Genomic DNA, 18,289 nt, shown 5'->3' with positions numbered 1-18,289 from the left:
ATTGTTCTGACCTATGACTTATTTTTTAACAATTTGTTTATTTATTTTAGAGAGAGTGGGGTGGGGAGGGGCAGAGGGAGAGGGAGAGGGAGAGAGAGAATCTCAAGCAGGCTCCACACCCAGTGCAGAGCCCAATGCGATATCATGACCTGAGCCGAAATCAAGAGTCAGACCCTTAATCAACTGATCCCCCAGGCACCCCACTATAACTGAACTTTCTTTGGGTAAATCACTTATCTCCATTTCGTTACAATTTATTTCTAGGGATTTATCTTTTTCTTTTGTTTGAATATATTCCCCTCTTTCTTCATTATCCTTGACTCTCTGTGTTGGTTTCTGTGCATTACAAAAGACAGCCACATCTCCCATCTGATAGACTGGTCTTGTGCAGGAGATGAACCTTGCCAATCAGCCTGGTCTGAGCTCCTGGTTGCCTCTCAAAGCTTTGTGATTGTCCAAATTACCATTTTTGTTCTTAGTGACTCCCAGTAACTGAAGGTGTGCCAAGACCTGACAGTGTCCCAAAGGGAAGGATCACAGTTAGCACCTAGATGCAGGCTTATTAGAAGCTGGACTCTCAGGCAGTAGTATGAGAGTTTGGAGTTAAACCCCTTTTGGAGAGAAACTGGAAGATGGGCATTTTTATCTGTTCCCTCCATGCTGAGCCCAGATGTAGGGCTCAAGGAGTGGGGTCAGGTAAAGTTCACCAGTGCCTATTTAAAAACTACTCCTTTGTTTGCTGTAAATGCAAGCCCCGTTGACTATCAGAACTAGGTGCTTTGGGGGCCAATCCTTCAGGTAGAAGCCTTAAAAGTTGGGACACTAGATGTGTGATCCAAATCCTTTGATCCTCGGAGAGAAGCTGGTTCTCCTCAGTGAGGACTGATCTTAATGAAATGGAGTTGGGATTCCCTCCTGATTGTGTGGCATGGTACCAGGGGTGAAGTTTATGGTGAGAGTGTATCTAAGTCTTTCCTACCTATTTTGATGTGGGTATTTTCTCATTTGCCTGATGTGTAAAAGTCATTCAGCTAATTTCTGAATTTCTCTCAGAGGTAATTGCTCCACATGTAGCTGTATATCTAATGCATCCATGGGAGGAGGGAAGTTCAGGAGCCTCTTATGTCACCATCTTGGTCCCTCCTTCCTCTTTCCTTTTTCTTTATTTTCAACACTTTTCCCTCTTCAACTCACTTGCTTCCTATGTCACTAGGAAAACAAGAGAATTTCTATAAGCTCCCACTACCCTATCTACTTACCCAACAGCAGCTCCACCAACTACTGTTTCTTCCCTTTTGTTACTACGGATGAATCATCCATGCTTTTAGACAGGGTCAACTAATCCAGCAGTGGGTGTGCTGCCTGCTCATACCAGCTCACAAGGGCCGATTGTTAACATCGTAGGAATATTAAACCTCCAATAGTTCAGAATTAGCCACAACAGGAGTATTTATATCACAGAAATCAGCAAATGCTACAAATTGGTGCTTTTCCTCGTGTTAACCTGTGGTTAACATGTACTCCTTGCCTATTCATGCAATGTACCTTAAGATATACACACACACATTTATGTTTATGAGATGCGTTCATGTGGATATGTATAACTCTAGTTCATTCATTTTTACTGTCCTGCCCCACTCCACAAGAACATGAGCTCCATTTCCATCAGTTATATTCTCTGCTATATTCCTAGGGCTTGGAGCAATACCCAGCACAAAGCAGGCTCAATACATATTTATTTGATGAAACAAATGGGGTGTGTCTGAAATTTTACCTCTGCCACCTCTCTGAGTTAATATGTTAATCAGCTATTTGGGAATTTAGTAGATCTTTTTATTATTTTTTTAAGTAAACTCTGTGCCCAACGTGGTGCTCGAACTCGCAACCCAGAGATCAAAAGTTACATGCTATATGGACTGGGTCAGCCAGGTGCCCGAGTTTAGTAGATCTTAATATGCTGACCCACGTGGGTTTTCAAGCTTTATCAAGGAATTCATTTTGCATGTCCTTTACAATCAGAAGAGGGCAATTTGGGGGAAAGAATAGGTAAGAGATGGTCAGTCATAAGTGTGGGGGTCCCTACCTGGTTCGGGGATTCAGATGAGATCCAGCAGCGTTTCAGGGTGGCAGGAGAGTAGACTGCTTTGGGGATTCAATGCCACCAGGTGGCAGTATGAGCATGCTAGAAAGCCAAGGTCAGGGATCGCGGCCACATGGGTCCCTGAATGCAGGTAGGTGACTCAAAGATATACCTTTCCTTCTATTTTCCCCCCCTTTGCCAACTCATCTTTTATTAACATTAGTCTTTTGCAGCTTTATATAAGTTTTTGGTTTATATGTCCCCTTACATTTGACAATACTAAATTTAAAATACTGGAGCAGAAGAAACCAGATTAAAAAAATTTTTTTAAGTTTTAATTAATTTATTCATTTTTTAAAAGTAATCTCTGAACCCAACGTGGGGCTTGAACTCACGACCGCGAGATCAAGAGTCGCATGCTCGTCTGACTGGGCCAGCCAGGTGCCCCCTCCAAAATTTTTTTTATTGAGATAAAATTCACATAACCTAAAAATTACCATTTAAACTATTTTAAACGGCATGACTGAGTGAGTTTTAGTATATTTACAATGTTCTACAACCATTATTATTGTTAATTCCAGAATATTTGTATTACTCCAAAAAGTAACCCTGTACCAACTATGTAGTCAATCCCTATACTCCCTTCCCTCCATCTTCTAACAACCATTAATCTACTTTCTGTCTCTCTGGACTCGCCTATGCTGCGCATTTCATATAAATGGAATTATACAATATGCAGCACATTTTTTTTTTCCAGTTAAGTAGGCTCTGTGCCCAACATGGGGCTTGAACTCACAACCCTGAGATCAAGGGTTGCATGCTCTACTGACGGAGCCAGCCAGGTGCCACATATTTTTAATGGCAAGATTTATCTATGGTGCCAAAATAAGGCTATGTTCTGTCTAAAATATCAGAGTTTATACAGGATGGGAAAAACATACAGTTTTGAAATAATTAGTAACTCTAACTTGCCTTAATATATTTTTTCCCTAATATTTCTTTTTGTTTTGTTTTGTTTTTATTATGTTATGTTAATCACCATACATTACATCATTAGTTTTTGATGTAGTGTTCCATGATTCATTGTTTGCGTATAACACCCAGTGCTCCATGCAGAACATGCCCTCTTTAATACCCATCACCAGGCTAACCCATCCCCCCAACCCCTCCTTAATATTTTATGACAGAGTTTTAGGGACTACCCAAATGAGGTTTGCCTGACTTCTTGCACAGGAACACACCTTAATTCTTTTGATTACAATGAGATAGAGACTAAAGGATAGAAGCAATAAAGACTGATTAATGCGGCTCATGTCCCCTTAATTCCTTAGCAAATAAAAAGCAAAGCAGGGGCGCCTGGGTGGCTCGGTTGGTTAAACATCTAAGGTCATGATCTCAGGGTCCTGGGACTGAGCCCCGAGGTGAGGCGCGCTCCCTGCTCAGCTTCTCCCTCTCCCTCTACCCCTCCCCCACCTCATGCTCCCTATCTCTATCTCTCTCTCAAATAAATAAAATCTTAAAAAAAGAAAAGAAAAGAAAAAGCAAAGCAGTATCCAGACATTACCTACCATGTATTCAGGCTCCTGCTGAAGGCAGGGTTCTTTAGTAGTCTTCATGGCTTTAGGCCCAGACTGGTTGCAACTGGTCCCTGATGGGTTTTGCCCACAGCCCGCAGCACTGACACTTATGGGAACAGTTGAGCATTTACCAGCAACAGTTGAGGGAAGCAGGGAGAGGGGTTTGTCCTCCTTTTATAACTTTCCCAAAGGTAGACATTGTGAGTTAACAGCAACACTTACTCACATCTTTCTTCATCTTATTTGGTATACACAGAAAATAGATTCTCTTGAAGAGTTTTTATAGACAACTATATCAAAAACAAAAGCAAAAAGAATTTCTAACCTTAGGGGACATAAGCAGGGGATTTAAAGATGCTTCAGATTCTGAATATCACCTTCTCAGTTTGCAAAGGGCACAGATCTTTCTTTAGAGCAGTTGTCACTGGGGCGCCTGGGTGGCTCAGTTGGTTAAGCAACTGCCTTCAGCTCAGGTCATGATCCTGGGGTCCCAGGATCGAGTCCTGCATCTGGCTCCCTGCTCAGCAGGGAGTCTGCTTCGCCCTCTGACCCTCCCCCCTCTCATGTGCTTTCTCTCTCTCTCAAATAAATAAATAAAATCTTAAAAAAAAAAAAAGCAGTTGTCACTGGCTGTTAGTCCTTCTGATGACCATGAAAAAGAAAATCATTACATGTATGTGTGAGGGGTGTCAGGCCCAAGAAGGTTTTTCTGAGCAGCTCCCAGAGCCCTGAGTTAACATCTTCACTAGTTAAAACACAGAAAGATGTGGATGCTTTAAAAATTGGAATTAACTGAAGTAAAAATGGCAATAATGTAGGGAGAAAGTGACTCTACCTAAGTCATAAATTGTTATAACAATAGGAATATCCAACTATATCTTGAAAACTACAAAAAAAAATCAGATTATATAAAGTGCAAAGAAAAAACAAGCATAGGGACACCTGGGTGGCTCAGATGGTTAAGCGTCTGCCTTCGGCTCAGGTCATGATCCCAGGGTGCTGGGATCGAGCCCCGCATTGGGCTCCCTGCTCAAGTGGGGAGCCTGCTTCTCCCTCTCCCTCTGCCATTCTCTCCACTTTTGCTCTCTGGCTCTATCTCTCTGTCAAATAAATAAATAAAATCTTAAAAAAATAAAAATAGGGGCGCCTGGGTGGCTCAGTTGGTTAAGCGACTGCCTTCGGCTCAGGTCATGATTCTGGAGTCCCGGGATCGAGTCCCACATCGGGCTCCCTGCTTGGCAGGGAGCCTGCTTCTCCCTCTGACCCTCCTCCCGCTCATGCTCTCTGTCTCTCATTCTCTCTCTTGCAAAAAAATAAAGTCTTAAAAAAAATAAAAATAAAAATAAAAATAAAAATAAATAAATAAATATGTATTTTCCCTGTACTGTGGTAGATGTACCATGATTAAGAAGATTGGGTTGCCCTTAAATATTCAATTCTGATTACATAATTTTAAATGACCTCAATGAAGAAGAAAGGAGGGAGGTATCTGAGGAAGGCAGTATAATATTATGAGATATTTTCTGATTAGTTCAGATTTTAAGACAAAATTTACAAATGATGGAAATAAGGAAATACGACTAAGGATGAATAGAGAGAATATCATAAATCTGTAAAAACACTAAAGTCCCAAATGAGTTGAGAATTGTAAATCTGCTGAGGACAAATAAAAAAGTTTCATAAATCATATTTAGAGCAAAAAGATAACGGAAGAGTTAGGTCTGATGCTGGTGCTGACTCTGTAATGTGAACAAGTGGCAGAGTAAGCAGAATCTTGAGTCTCTCTTCCATGTCAAGGGGAATGTTTTCATATTTGAAAAAGGTAAAACCATGGTGGGCTAGAAGGAACTGGAGCCCAAGATGAATGAGAAAAGCAGTACCTAAGTTGTGCGAAGGTCTAAATAATTTCAGTCAACTAGACTGCATGAATTGTGTCCAGTGTACTCAGTCCAGAATGAATAGTTGAATATTTGTTATTTTGAAAATCAAAGAGGGTTGCCTGGGTGGCTCAGTCAGTTAAGCGCCGGCCTTCGGCTCAGGTCATGATCCCGGGGTCCTGAGATGGAGTCCCGCATTGGGCTCCCTGCTCAGCAGGAGCCTTCTTCTCCCTCTCCCACTGCCTGCCGCTCCCCCTGCTTGTACTCTCTCTCTCTGTCAAACAAATAAAATCTTAAAAAAAAAAAAAAAGAAAATCAAGGAGAATGACACCAAGTTCAGATATCAGCAAATACAGTGGCAACTTCCCAAAAGAAGAAGATGGAGCTCTTTCCTGTCTTGCAAGATGGCGGGTGAAAAAGCTGACAAGCCCGATACTAAGGAGAAAAATCTGGAGCCAAGAAGGCTGATTCTGGTGGCAAGGTCAAGAAGGGTAACCGCGAGGCTAAAATACCAAAGAAGGAGAAGCTCCACTGCAAGCCCTGTCCTAGTCAGAGGAATTGGTGGATATTCCCAATATGCTGTGTATTCCAGAAAGGCCATGTACAAGAGGAAGTATTCAGCAGCTAAATCCAGGGTTGAAAAGAAAAAGAAGGTTCTTGCTACTGTCACAAAACCAGTTGGTGGTGGCAAGAATGGTGGTACCCGAGTGGTTAAACTTTGCAAAATGTCTAGGTATTGTCCTACTGAAGATGTGCCTCAAAAGCTGTTGAGCCACGGCAAAAAAAACCTTGCAGTCAGCGTGTGAGAAAACTGCGAGCTAGCATCACTCCTGGCACCATTTTGATCATCCTCACTGGGCGCCATAGAGGCAAGAGGGTGGTTTTCCTGAAGCAACTGAGCAGTGGCTTGCTAGTTGCGACCAGACCTCTGGCCCTCATTCGGGTTGCTTTGCTTAGAACACCAGAAATTTGTCATTGCCACCTCCACCAAAATTGGTATCAGCAGTGTGAAAATCCCAAAACACCTCACTGATGCTTACTTCAAGAAGAGGCTGCATAAACCCAGACACCAGGAAAGTGAGATCTTCAACATGGAGAAAGAGAAATGTGAGATTACAGAGCAGCGCAAGGTTGATGGGAAAGCTATGGACTCACAAATTCGGCCAAAAATCAAAGCTGTTCCTCAGCTTCAGGGCTACCTCCCCTCTGTGTTTTCTCCCACAAATGGAGTTTACCCTCACAAATTGGTGTTCTGAATTTCTTACAAAAAGGGATGCCTGGGTGCCTGGGTGGCTCAGACCCGTTAAATGTCTGACTTCGGCTCAGGTCATGATCTCAGGGTCCTGGAACGGAGGCCCATGTTGGGCTCTGTGCTTAGGGAGCAGTTTGTTTCTCCCTCTCCCTCTGCCCCCCCTCCTCTGGCACTCCCCCCCCTCAAATAAATAAATAATTAAAATAAATAAATAAAATATTTTTCAGAGAACTAATTAAATAACCGATCCATTAAAAGAAAAAAAGAAGAGGGTGGAGTACTCAAACCTGATTTTGCTCCCGGGCAAGATTCAGGAAAGGATTATTCAAAGTATCATTTATGTGCTCTTACCAAGTAAACACATTATTAGAAGTGAGAGTTTGCTAGGGACATGTATTTTCAGATTAACCTTTCTTTCTTTTGATAGGATTAATGAATTTGTGAAAAAGTGAAATAAATCCTGACTTCTACAAGGTTTTGGAATAGTTTCCTTATTACATCTTCTAGATTCCAAGGTCCTCGAGTGCAAGGGATTATGCTTCATTTGTCTTTGGGTCCCTAATGCCTGAAACAGTTCTTTTTCTTTTTTTTTTTAAGATTTTATTTATTTGACAGGGAGAGACACAGCGAGAGAGGGAACACAATCAGGGGGAGTGGGAGAGGGAGAAGCAGGCTTCCCGTGGAGCAGGGAGCCCGATATGGGGCTCGATCCCAGGACCCCAGGGATCACGACCTGAGCCAAAGGCAGACGCTTAATGACTGAACCACCCAGGTGCCTACAGGAACAGTTCTTAATAGTTTGCTATAGTCTGTGCTCTGGATAAGTAAGTATATTAATTGAATGAAGGATGCAGAAGTATGGCTCAGATGCTGGTACAATTGAGTGGTTACTGGTTAGACAATTTTTTAAAAAAAATATTGCTGATATCACATTTCCAACTTTTTAAAAAATTTTATTTTATTTTTAAGATTTTATTTATTTATTTTGACAGAGAGACACACAAAGAGAGGGAACACAAGCAGGGGGAGTGGGAGAGGGAGAAGCAGGCTTCCCGCCGAGCAGGGAGCCCGATGTGGGGCTCAATCCCAGGACCCTGGGATCATGACCTGAGCCGAAGGCAGAAGCCCAACGACTGAGCCACCCAGGCTCTCCCTGGTTAGACAGTCTTGCCTAAAAGATCCAGCCAATGGATAGATATCAAACTAGACAAATGAGAAATTCAAACTGTGAAATAATAGGTAAAGCACAATACCAATTTGGTTTTGAAAATGATATATTTGCGTGGAATAATAACGGGAAAATCTTTATGTATTTCAGAAGGGAGTTTATGGCTAGTATGTCTCTTCTAGTGAACAATCAATATTCAGTGAAATTAAAAATTTGACTCCTGAGGGCGCCTGGGTGGCTCAGTTGGTTAAGCGACTGCCTTCGGCTCAGGTCATGATTCTGGAGTCCCGGGATCGAGTCCCACATCAGGCTCCCTGCTCGGTGGGGAGTCTGCTTCTCCCTCTGACCCTCCCCCCCTCATGCTCTCTCTCTCATTCTCTCTCAAATAAACAAATAATATCTTTAAAAAAAATTTTTGACTCCTGAGTATGTATCTCTTCATTGATCCTTAAGGAGACAGAAATGAGAATATTTATCATATTTTTAAAAATTTTGTTTGTAGCAAAGGACAGGAAGCAACATAGGGGCAGTACCTTAGACCTGGGTAAGAGGTTTGCGACAGGTAAATATAGCAGCTGAGGAACTTTGGCAAAAATGAACAATTCATATTACTAAATGTGTACGTGTGGTTTAGACATGTGTGCTTAAAATTAAAATGGAAAGCTGATGCTTTAAATTGGACACTGAAAGAATTATGAATAGCTTTACTTTCATAAAAATATGTTAAAAGTTTAGTTAAATTTTCAGAAAACTGAATTTAAAATTCAGCTTTATTTAAACAATTTTGGCTGAATACTCTAATATCTATTAATTATAATTTATGTTGTATTTTAATATAATAAATAATTTTGGATACTTTAGAAGAAAAAAGACTTTTTTGAAAATAGTATATGATATTTCATTTTAATTTTTACTTTTACATGTATTTTAACTTTCTTTTTAAAGATTTTATTTATTTATTTGAGAGAGAGAGAGAGCACAAGTTGGGGGGGAGGGGCAGAGGAAGAGGGAGAAGCAGACTTCCTCCCCGACCAAGGAGCTGGGCTCAACAACAACACAGGGTTTGGGCCTCTATCCCAGGACCCTGAGATCATGACCTGAGCTGAAGTCAGACACTTAACTGACTGAACCACCCAGGCGCCCCTGTATTTTAACTTTTAAAATGAAAATATATTTAAGTTGTGTAAAATCTGAATATATTACAGATTATTTTTAAATTTGGATTGTTGAGAATAAATACAAGTCAAGGTCATCACAAATATAGAAAATACAAAGTGGAGCTCAAAAAGAAAAAATGAAAAGAAATGAAATAGAAAGTCTTTTTTTTTCCTGTAAAGTAAATTTTATGCCCATCTTGGGGATAGAACCCACGACCCTCTGAGACTGAGAGTAGCATGCTCTGCTGACAGAGCCAGCCAGGCTTACTAAAATAGGAAGTCTTTTTTGTTCTTGTTGTTCACACTCTTCTTCTTTTTTTATTTTTTTTATTTATTTGACAGAGAGAGAGGGAACACAAGCAGAGGGAGTGGGAGAGGGAGAAGCAGGCTTCCCGCTGAGCAGGGAGCCTCATGCGGGGCTCGATCCCAGGACCCTGGGATCATGACCTAAGCTGAAGGCAGACGCTTAACGACTGAGCCACCCAGGCGCCCCGTGACTCATCAGTCTTACACAACACCCACCGTTCACCGCAACACATACCCTCCCCAATGTCCATCACCCAGACACCCTATCCCCCCCGCCTCCACTCCAGCAATCCTCAGTTTGTTTCCTAAGATTAAGAGTCTCTTATGGTTTGTCTCCCTCTCTGGTTTCATCTTGTTTCATTTTTCCATCTCTTCCCCTATGATCCTCTGCCTTGTTTCTTAAATTCTGCATATCAGTGAGATCATATGATAATTGTCTTTCTCTGATAGACTTATTTCACTTAGCATAATACCCTCTAGTTCCATCCACATGGTTGCAAATGTCTGCCTTCATTTTTCAAGCAAAAGTAAAGAGCACAAAGAGAAACGGAAGGTCTGGATTCAAATTTCTCTTTACTGCTTGTTAGCTATAGCACATTGGGAAAATTACTTGACTGATCTCTTTGAGTTTTCTCATCTGTAAAGTGGGAATCATAATAGTACTTATGTTTTGGGTTATTGTGAAGATTGGTCGATTTAATACATGCAAAATGCTTAGAACAGTATTTGGCAGACAGTAATTTATCACTTATTCTTTGCTTAATGATGTAGAAATCTAGGACTTTGAGCCAATCCTTTCGAGTTAATCCAAAGATATTTCTTTCTTTTACCCTTATCTGCAGAGAAATGCAAGTCAGTATCCTTAATTTGCACATTGAAATGTAAATCTTACTCCATATATTCTAGTGGCTTAAGCCCTTGAATGTCCTTTCAGTCTCCTCATGAATCTCTGCTTCTGGGTTTTCATTCATGTTGTGAGCCTTGTTAAAACAACAGCAACAGGGGCACCTGAGTGGCTCAGTTGGTTAAGCATCCAACTCTTCATCTCAGCTCAGGTCTTGATCTCAGGGTCATGAGTTCATTGGGCTCCATGCTGGGTGTGGAGCCTACTTAAAAAAACAACACGGGGGCGCCTGGGTGGCTCAGTCAGTTAAGTGGCTGCCTTCAGCTTGGGTCATGATCCTGGGATTCTGGGATCGAGTCCCACGTCCGGCTCCCTGCTCAGTGGAGAGCCTGCTTCTCCCTCTCCCTCTGCCTGCCACTCTGCCTACTTGTGCTCTCTCTCTCTCTGTCAAATAAAATAAATAAAATCTTTAAAAAAAAAAAACCACTCCTTTCTCATTGTAAAAGTAATACATCCTATTGAGAAACTTTGGGAAATATAGATTAGCAGGCAAAAAAATTGCCTATAATCTCAGCAACCAGATATGCCAATTTTATTTATTTCTTCTTATTTTTTTTTTAAGTTTTATTTAAGTAATCTCTACACCCAACATGGGGCTCAAACCCATGACCCCAAGATCAAGAGTTTCATGCTCCTACAATTGAACCAGCCGGGTGCCCCCAGATACGCCAATTCTAAAATTGCTGTTCATATTCTCTTAGTCTTTTTTCTATGCAGGTGTATATATAGCTTACCAAACTGTAATTACACTATAAATACTGGTTTGTAATCAGTCTTTTCACTTAACAGTGTATTGCGAACATCTTTATATGTGATTAAACGGTTTTCCATTGCATCATTTTAATGGTTGCACAGTATTCCATTATATGGATGCACAATACCCTAACTTATTCTAGCAGTCCCCTGCAAGTAGGAATTAAGATTATTTCCTCTTTCTTTTTTACTTGCTATCACACTTGAGACAGAGGAAAAGAGCCCCTAATATCTGTGTGCTGGTTTGGTACTATCAGCTGGTGATGTTATGACCTGGCCTGGCACTCACAGCCACACCTTGATGCTCTCCTGTTAACATAAATAACTTCACAGAACCCCCATATCAGACAAGGCTGCTCTGTGATTATGATGGACACCTGTTTGAACACAGACAAAACACATACAGTACATTGTCCAGAATCATGAAAATGACCAAACGTCTCCCTGTCCTGGAAAAATATGAGTTGCTTCTTTAGCATTCCAGCTTTAGCCTCATTTTAGCTTTAGCCTCTTTCCTACATCTAGGTAAGGCTTATTAAGATAACAAATCATGTAATTGTCTCTGTTTCCTGATTTCATTTAATATTGTTCAGCATTGGGTATGTTTCTAATGATCTTTTGGCTGGAGAACATTGGTATAGTCATCCTAGGTTTTGAGTTATTAGATATATTGTGCCTGCAAAAAATATTCCCTGCTAAAGCAATAGGTATTCAAGTGGGATAACCCAAGAGAAATGTTTATTTCTCTAAATTTCTATTTATTTCTATTTCTATAAATTCTTTTTTACCCCTATTTCAATTCAAGTTATCATTAAGCAATATGTTTGCAATGTATTACCCTGGGTTTCCTCAGAAATACCTTTTCTCTCATTTTACATTATATTTTGACTTTGTCACATTACAAAAAAAAAAAGGGGCGCCTGGGTGGCTCAGTCGTTAAGCGTCTGCCTTCGGCTCAGGTCATGATCCCAGGGTCCCAGGATCGAGCCCCACATCGGGCTCCCTGCTCCGTGGGAAGCCTGCTTCTCCCTCTCCCACTCCCCCTGCTTGTGTTCTCTCTCTCACTATGTCTCTCTCTGTCAAATAAATAAAAAAAAAAATCTTAAAAAAAAAAAGTCATGGTCAAACGTAGCATACCTTTGTATTTTCTATAACACTTTTATAAAAATACATGTAATAATTTCATAGTAAAGTGCTAGGAAAAAAGTTGATCTCTTTTTGTGGTAGCTGTTCTCCAAAGAAGACTCCAATAAATCATGCTTCCTGATATTCAGACCCTTGTGTAGTAGTCCCTCCTACAAGGAATCTGGCAGGCCTGTGACTTGTTTTTAAAAATAAAATGTGGCAAAAGTGACATTGTGTCAATTCTAGGCCTACTGTTTAAAAAGACTGGTAGCTTCCACTTCTGCTTTCTTGGAATGCTCACTTTTGGGAGCTCAAAGCTCATGTCAGAAGTCCAGCTACCCTGCTGAAGAAGCAATATGAAGAGACCAAGTGGAGAAGGCTACGTGGAGAGGAAGAGACAGAGGCCCAGAAACCGCATGGATAGAGAGGCCCAGCCCTCCTATTCCAGCTGAGCAATTCTCCCAACTCTCTACCAGTGTGCCACAATTGTGAGTGTCCTCTAGAACCTCTCCAGGCAGTTTGAGCTCCCAGATGCGGAACACAAAACCATCTAGCTGATGAGCCCAGTTGACCCATGGGATCATAAGTGGGCCATAATTAGCTGGTTGTTGTTTAAAACCACTAAGTTTTAGGGCAGTTTGTTATGCAGTAAGAGGCATACTTCCTTATGATCTGGTGAGAATGTTGCCATTTCTTCTTTTCCTTATCGTGAAAACTGTGTGATTCATGGTGATTTTCCTTCCTGCCTTCACTTCCAGGAAACTCAGAACCTTTTGTACTCATTTTGAGTTTCTTCCCTTTATTAAGTTTTGTTTTGTTTTGGTGTAATCATCCTCTCCTTAACCTCCATCATCATCTCAATTAGCTACTGCCCCTCCCACTTCTGGGTTGAGTGTTTCATTCCTTTGCACTTTGTGGCTGATATGCATCCTTGCATTTAACTAAATATTGTTTCAAATCCTTTGTCAAAGAGGCAAGGTAAAAGCTGGAAATAAATTTATACAGTGAGGGTGCCTGGGTGGCTCAGTTGGTTGAGCGACTGCCTTCGGCTCAGGTCATGATCCTGGAGTCCCTGGATCGAGTCCCGCATCGGGCTCCCTGCTCAGCAGGGAGTCTGCTTCTCCCTCTGACCCTCCCCCCTCTCATGTGCTCTCTCTCAAATAAATAAATAAAATCTTTAAAAAAAAAAATTTATACAGTGAGTATGGGAGGTGAAAGCATCATGGCTACGGGCATGGGCTTGGAGTTAAGATACAGGTGGCTTTCAATCTGGGCTTTATACCTTACTAGCTGTCAGATCTTGGGCATGACATTTAACTTCTCTGAACCTTAATTTTCTCATCTGTTAAATGATAGTTATAAAAAGTAAACTGAGGCAATGTATGTAAGGCGCATCAACAGTCAGTGCTTGATAAACAAGAAGTAGAGCAAATTCCTTAAGTAACCTAATCAGGATCTAAGAAGACACAACTGCCCAGAGCAACGGGTTAAATCTACCAATGTGAAATTTGTACGCATACATTTAAGACACTAATTTTGGAATTTCAACTCTCCTTTTTATTATCTATGACCTAGGACAAGTTATTTAAACTTTTAAAGCCTTAGTTTCCTCATGGAATAAAATGTTAAAATAGGACTCTTCTTGTTGCCACTGTGAATGAGTCCCCCCAAAATGATTATAAACTATTCCGAATTCCAAAGTGATGGGTAAGATCATCAAATTAGAAGTTGAAGAGGAGGTGGTTGAACATTGGTTTCCCAACTCTTAGCTGACCACACCCCTATCCTGAGAGGAAGGCTGGGAATTAGAATAGCATACTTGGAAAGAACTGTCACTCTAGGTATCCTGTGAGGTCCTGACCCTGAAGTGGGGTCCCCCTCATGGATTACATTTAGTGTCATGTGTCTTTATTCTCCTTTAATCTGGACAGTTCTTCAGCCATTTTTGTCCTTTACGACTTTGGTATTTTTAAGATTATAGGCCATTTATTTTGTAGAACATCTCTTAATATGAGTTTATTAGATGTTTCCTATGACTGGATTGAAATTTTGCATTTTTAGTGGGAATATTTCATGATTGACTATGTGTACTCCTTAACGCTTTACATCAAGAGGTTACATGGTGTCAGTTTGCTCCATTATTCATGTTAACTTTTTTTTTCCTTCTTTTTAAATATGCTTCAGGCCAGATGTGGGGCTTGAACTCACGACGCTGAGATCAGGAGTTGAATGCTCCACCAACTCAGTCAGCCAGCAGCCTCTCATGTTAGCTTTGATTGCCTGGATATTATGGTGTCTGCCAGATTTCTCTACCATAAAGTTATAATTTTCCCATTTTTTTAAAAAAAGATTTTATTTATTTGAGAGAGAGAAAGAGAGCATGCGAATGAGAGAATGAGAGAGAGCACAAGCAGGGGGAGGAGCAGAGGGAGAAGCAGACTCCCTGCCGAGCAGGAAGCCTGATGCGGGGCTTGATCCCAGGACCCCAGGACCATGACCAGAGTTGAAGGCAGACCCTTAACCGACTGAGCCACCCAGGCGCCCCTAATTTTCCCATTTGTAATGAATAACTATTTTTTTTTTAAGATTTTATTTATTTATTTATTAGAGAGCGAGCGAGAGAGAAATAGCATGAGAGAGGAGAGGGTCAGAGGGAGAAGCAGGCTCCCCGCTGAGTCGGGAGCCTGATGTGGGACTCGATCCCAGGACTCTGGGATCATGACCTGAGCCGAAGGCAGTCGCTTAACCAACTGAGCCACCCAGGTGCCCAATGAATAACTGTTTTGAAGGAAGATATATTGAGACAATATAAATTTCCTTTTTCCTCATCAAACTTCCACCAATTATGTTTAGCAACCATTGATGATTTTTGCTTGAATCAATAGTGCTATGACAATTGTAGAATGGGAAGTTGAAGTCAACCTATTACATGGGACTGGACATTTTAATTATTGAACTAAGACTGTTTTAGAAGCCTAGACTTTTTATTATCTGAGTGACCAGAAAAGTCACAGGACTTGCCTAAGATTTCATCCCTGAAGAACTGGTTTGAAAGGAAAGGGGAGAAAAGAAAGACAGTTTTTTTTTTTCTTCCCAATTATAACTTGTGAATCCCACCTGTTCAGTCTATCAGCCATACTCCTATCTCATACGACATAATAATAGTGCCTACTCAATAGGTTGTTGAGGAAAGCAGGTGAGATAATGCAAGTCAAATGCTAAGCACCTCCTGGCATGCACACCCCTTTGTATTTGTGACTTTGTATTGTGGCTCCCAACAAGAAGTGGAGTCTATGTATCTAGTTCTAATCTGAGCTGGCCTGTTTTTCGTTTTGGCCAATGGAATGTGGCGAAACAAAATTGTGGGAATTCTTAGGCTGGATCTTAAGAGGCCGTGTAGCATCTGCTCTCACTCTCTTGTTGTCCTGACACTAGTGGTAAAGTAGTCTAGACTCCTTGGGGACAAGAGAGCATGTGGAGAGACATGGAGCTGACAGCCAGGACAAACACTAGACATGTGAGTGGGGCCATTTTAGACCACCCAGCAACAGTCAAGCTGCCAAATGATGCATAATGATTCCAGGTAAGACCAGTAGAAGAGCCATACAGCTGAGCTCAGCTCAAATTGTTGACCCTCAAAATTGATGGACCTTGGAAAAGAGAAGGCACAGTGTGGGGGCTGTGGGTGGGGCAGGCCACAGGTGGAACGAAGAGTGATTATGTTTGAGAGTATAGTCCTAAAGGGTAGGACTTAGGCCAAGAAGTGGATGGCACAGGAAGTATGTTTTGGTGGTGGTTGTTGTTGTTTTTAAATATATGCAAGAAATTTAAGCAGAATTTCCCAGAGATAAACTTCCTTTGAAAGTTGTGAGTTTACTATTACTGCAGGAATTAAAAAAAAACGAGCTGGGTGACCTTTCGATGTCAGGGATGATGTAGATGGGATGGACTCAAGTCTTGTGTGATTCCCTTCCCCTCTTACAGTTCTTGGATTCTGAGAAAACTTTGCACATCGGTTTGGCCTGGCAGTTCTGAAAATACTTTCCTTTTAGTATTCACTATAGTAACAATTTTAACAGTTTTCTACAAGTTTACAGTAACAAAGATGATTCATTGCAAACATCTGTCAAAGCTATTCCTTTTTGTCCTTTCATTTTATAAAACTGCGGAGTTTGAGCTCTTATAGTTTTTGGAATCTCTTAAAATTTTTATAAATCCTAATAATTTTATGAATTATAAGACACGTTTTTTCACATGTTGACATCTGTAAAATCAGGATGTATCTGCAATCACCATCAGTCAGGTGGCAGTTATGACAGAGATGTAATTATCTGGGTAACTGTAAATATGGCCATAGCTGTTCAGCTGAGTTAAATGCATTATTGGTACCACATATGTTGAGTGTAATTAATGTTTAGAATGATTTACAAAATGGATGCCAGTAATTTGGTAGATAATCCCAGAGATAATTGGTAGCGCTCTTTTTTTTTTTAATATTTTATTTGATTTTTTAAAAGACTTATTTATTTATTTTGGGGACACGGTGTGGGAGGGGCAGGAGAGGGAGACAGAGAGTCTCTAGCAGACTCCTGGTGGGTCCAATGTGGGGCTGGATCTCACGACCCTGATATCACTACCTGAGCTGAAACTGAGAGTCAGATGCTTAACCAACTACACCACCCAGGCACCCCAAAGTATTTTATTTTTTTTAGGGAATCTCTACACCCAACATTGGGCTTGACCTCACAACCCCAAGATCAAGAGTGGCATGCTCTCCTGACTGAGCCAACCAGGCACTCCAGGGACCATTCTTTTAAGCAATGCTGTATCACCAACATTCCTGATGGAGTGGAGGATGAGATTGTGTAGAAAAAGTCTAATTTAGAGAAAAGCATTGTATCAGAGTTTGATTAGAAGTGATTTTCTTTCATTATAATTCATAAAATAATGACGTGTTTTACAACTGGTGGCATCAATTGATACTGATAAAATACAGTAGCTATTAACTTAGCCTACCAGTGTTAGTGCTTACTATGTGTTGGCCAGGCATAGTAGGAAGGGTTTTACATGGAGTACCTTAGTTTAGTCTTCACTGGAACTCTACAACGTAGGTATGTTTACTACCCACATTTTTACAAATGAGGAAATTGAGGCCCAGAGAAACTAATGTTTCTAGGGTTTTGCCCCTAGCAAGGGATGGAGGCAAGATTCAAATTTAGGCAGTCTAGTTCTAGAGCAAAAGTTTTAAGCACTATATTGATCTGTTTCCCATGAGCACTTTTTTTTTTTTTAAGATTTTATTTATTTGAGAGAGAGACACACAGCGAGAGAGGGAACACAAGCAGGGGGAGTGGGAGAGGGAGAAGCAGGCTTCCCACGGAGCAGGGAGCCCGATGCGGGGCTCAATCCCAGGATCCTGACCAGGGATCATGACCTGAGCCGAAGGCAGACGCTTAATGACTGAGCCACCCAGGAGCCCTCCCATGAGCACTTTTTGGCCCCTGGCATATGCTATCTTATTTTGAAAATTCTTTTTTATATTTTTTGTCTCCCCACCTAGACCATAAGGATCATTAAGCCAAGAAATTTTTTTTTTGGCCTCACGTTTGGGTCTTCAACACCCTGGCATTGTGCCCAGTTAAAGCTTATTAAATGTCCTGAGACAGAACAGAATTTTACATTCTGTGTTCTGACTTGGTCTTAGGTTATAGCCTTTCTCTGGGGGCTATGTCAGGGCTAATTTAGTTGCAAGAAACAGGAACTATAGTAGAATTTTTGCCTTTTTTGGTAGTCCAGTATCCCAGGCCTTCCTGTATGGGGAATATCTTAAGATAGAAGCTCTTGGGGAGACTGTGCTGTGCTCCCCTCCTTGGTTGCCCCAGAGGGGAGTTCCTTTCTCTCCCGCTCTTTGCAGCTGGAACACTGGCAGGTGGCCTTAGGCCTGACCCTTCATTCTCTCCCACCTGGGGCTTTACGTCTGGAGCAAACAGAGCATAGGTGAAGGGACTGTTAAGATTCATTAAGTGTACCTGTGAAGCTGGCCGTGTCAGATAACAATGGTAGCCGTGTTCTGACCAGGTTATCCTTGTT

The 18,289-nt window shown here is 41.2% G+C and overlaps 1 protein-coding gene and 1 pseudogene across 2 annotated transcripts in view; both read left to right on the top strand.

The window, feature by feature from the left end:
* The window catches only part of CCDC126 (coiled-coil domain containing 126), a 104,130-nt gene that overhangs the window by 23,617 nt on the left and 62,224 nt on the right, over nt 1–18,289 (top strand). The window lies entirely within an intron of this gene.
* On the top strand, nt 5,939–6,790 carry LOC123835969 (large ribosomal subunit protein eL6-like; annotated as a pseudogene).

The sequence above is a fragment of the Mirounga angustirostris genome, unplaced genomic scaffold (genome assembly GCF_029215605.1).
Source record: "Mirounga angustirostris isolate CCGP_5_RB_7025 unplaced genomic scaffold, mMirAng1.0.hap1 SCAF_12, whole genome shotgun sequence".
Classification (NCBI taxonomy): Eukaryota; Metazoa; Chordata; class Mammalia; order Carnivora; family Phocidae; genus Mirounga; species Mirounga angustirostris.
Note: the sequence above shows the minus strand (reverse complement) of the source record. Positions and strands in the feature narration are given on the sequence as shown.